Source organism: Prionailurus viverrinus, chromosome A3, assembly GCF_022837055.1.
Source record: "Prionailurus viverrinus isolate Anna chromosome A3, UM_Priviv_1.0, whole genome shotgun sequence".
In the NCBI taxonomy this organism is placed as follows: Eukaryota; Metazoa; Chordata; class Mammalia; order Carnivora; family Felidae; genus Prionailurus; species Prionailurus viverrinus.
In genome coordinates this window covers 115,632,549-115,635,684 of record NC_062563.1, presented here as the reverse complement: position 1 = coordinate 115,635,684, position 3,136 = coordinate 115,632,549, and positions in this window count along the sequence as shown.

The following is a 3,136-nucleotide window of genomic DNA, read 5'->3' as shown; positions in this document are numbered from 1 at the left end:
ACAATCAATGTGACTCATCACATCAATAAAAGAAAGGACAAGAACCATATGATCCTCTCACTAGATGCACAGAAAGCATTTGACAAAATACAGCCTCCTTTCTTGATAAAAACCCTCAAGAAAGTAGGCATAGAAGGATCATACTTCAAGATCATAAAAGCCATATATGAATGTCCCAAAGCTAATAACATCCTTGATGGGGAAAAACTGAGAGCTTTCCCCCTGAGGTCAGGAGCAAGACAGGGATGTCCACTCTCGCCACTGTTATTCAACACAGTATTGGAAGTCTTAGCCTCTGCAATCAGACAACACAAAGAAATAAAAGGCATCCAAATCAGCTAGGAGGAGGTCAAACTTTCACTCTTCGCAGATGACATGATATCTACATGGAAAACCCAAAAGATTCCACCAAAAATCTGTTAGAACTGATTCATGAATTCAGCAAAGTTGCAGGTTATAAAATCAATGCCCAGAAGTCGGTTGCATTCCTATACACCTACAATGAAGCAACAGAAAGAGAAATCAAGAATTCAATCCCATTTACAGTTGCACCAAAATCCATAAAATGGGCAGGAATAAATCTAATCAAAGAGGTGAAAAATCTATACAATGAAAACTGTAGAAAGCTTATGAAAGAAATTGAAGAAGACACAAAAAAATGGAAAAAGATTCCATGCTCCTGGATAGGAAGAACAAATATTGTTAAAATGCTGATACTACCCAAAGCAATCTACATATTCAATGCAATCCCTGGTGAAGAACATCAGCATTCTTCTCAGAGCTGGAACAAACAATCCTAAAATTTGTATGGAACCAGAAAAGACCCCGAATAGAAAAAGCAATCTTGAAAAAGAAAACCAAAGCAGGAGGCATCACAATCCCAGACTTCAAGCTATACTACAAAGCTATAATCATCAAGACAGTTTGGTATTGGCACAAGAACAGACCCTCAGATCAATGGAACAGAATAGAGAACGCAGAAATGGACCCACAAACGTATGACCGACTAATCTTTGTCAAAGTAGGAAAGAATATCAAATGGAATAAAGACAGTCTCTTCAGCAAGTGGTGCCGGGAAAACCGGTCCATGAAATGAAGAAGAATGAACCTGGACCACTTTCTTACACCATACAGAAAAATAAACCCAAAATGGATGAAAGACCTCAATGTAAGACAGAAAGCCATCACAATCCTCGAGGAGAAAGCAAGCAAAAATCTCTTTGATCTTGCCTGCAGCAATTTCTTACTCAACACGTCTCGGGAGGCAAGGGAAACAAAAGCAAAAATGAACTACTGGGACCCCATCAAAATAAAAAGCTTCTGCACATTGAAAGAAACAATCAGCAAAACTGAAAGGCAACTGACAGAATGGGGAAAATATTTGCAAACGACATATGAGATAAAGGGTGAGTATCCAAAATCTATAAAGAACTTCTCAAACTCAACACCCAAGAAACAAATAATCCAGTGAAGAAGTGGGAAAAAGACATGAATATACACTTCTCCAAAGAACATATCCAGATGGCCAACCGACACATGAAAAATGCTCAACATCACTCATCATCAGAGAAATACAAATCAAAACCACAATGAGATGCCACCTCACGCCTGTCAGAATGGCTAACATTAACAACTCAGACAACAACAGATGTTCGTGAGGATTCAGAGAAAGAAGATCTCTTTTGCACTGTTGGTGGGAATGCAAACTGGTGCAGCCACTCTGGAAAATGGTATGGAGGTTCCTCAAAAAATTAAAAATAGAACTACCCTATGACCCAGCAATTGCACTACTAGGTATTTATCCAAGGGATGCAGGTATGCTGCTTCAAAGGAGCACATGCACCCCCATGTTTATAGCAGCACTATCAACAATAGCCAAAGTATGGAAAGAGCCCAAATGTCCATCGGTGGATGAATGGATAAAGAAGATGTAGTATATATATATATATATATATATATATATATATACATACATATGTGTATATATACATATACATATGTGTGTGTATATATATATATATATATACATACACAATAGAGTATTGCTCAGCAATCAAAAAGAATGAAATCTTGCCATTTTCAACTACGTGGATGGAACTAGAGAGTATTATGCTAAGTGAAATTAGTCACTCAGAGAAAGACAAAAATCATATGACTTCACTCATATGAGGATGTTAAGACACAGAACAGATGAACATAAGGGAAGGGAAGCAAAAATTTTTTAAAAATTAAAAGAATACCAGAAATTGGATGGTTTATAAACAACAGGAAAAAAATTCAACTTCTGACAATGTGAAGTTTTAATTAAATGAATGTTCTGCTGCTTCAAATGGATATAAATGTTGTAGAAAATGTAAAATCATTTAGCACCCAGCTGAGCTCAAAAGAGAGAAAGGGAAACCCCCAGGTTCTGTAAAGGAAGAGGGAACTCAAAGTCAGAATGTCGAGAGCAAGAGCTCCAAAAACAGATTCCTAACCCAGTTGGTGCAACTACCAGATGGGGGGGGGGGGGCTGTGTTATCCTTGGTCTCTGGGTGACTATGTAAAGTGGACCCCCATCAACATCCTTTGATGTTGACATGGGAATGAAGAAACTAAATCCCTAGTATAATAAATTAAAAGTTTCTCCATACCAGGACACCTGGGTGGCTCAGTGGGTTAAGCATCTGACTTTGGTCAGGTCATGATCTCACGCCTTGTGAGTTTGAGCCCTGCATTGGGCTCTGTGCTGACATCGGAGCCTGCTTGGGATTCTCTCTCTCACTCTCTCTCTCTGTCCTGCCCCCAAAATAAATAAACATTTTTTAAAAAATAAATAAAAAGTTTCTCCCTACACCTAGATAATGGAACACCCTAAAATAAAATATCTTAACAGAAGAAAAGCAGCTAGTGAGAGAGAAGATATTTTACCTGCCAAGGAAAGACCCTTAGGCTGCCATCAGAAAAACATGGTCCATAGATTGGGAGAAATCACTACCACCTGCAATGCAGTGCCCAGCAAAAGCATTATTTGAGAAGGAAGGAAAAAATAAAGACATTTTTACAAAAGACTGAGTTGACCATTTATAATGTCTGAAAAAACTGCTAAAGGATGTGTTTCTGAAAGAAGGAAAGTGAAGGCAGAAGGAAGGAGTGG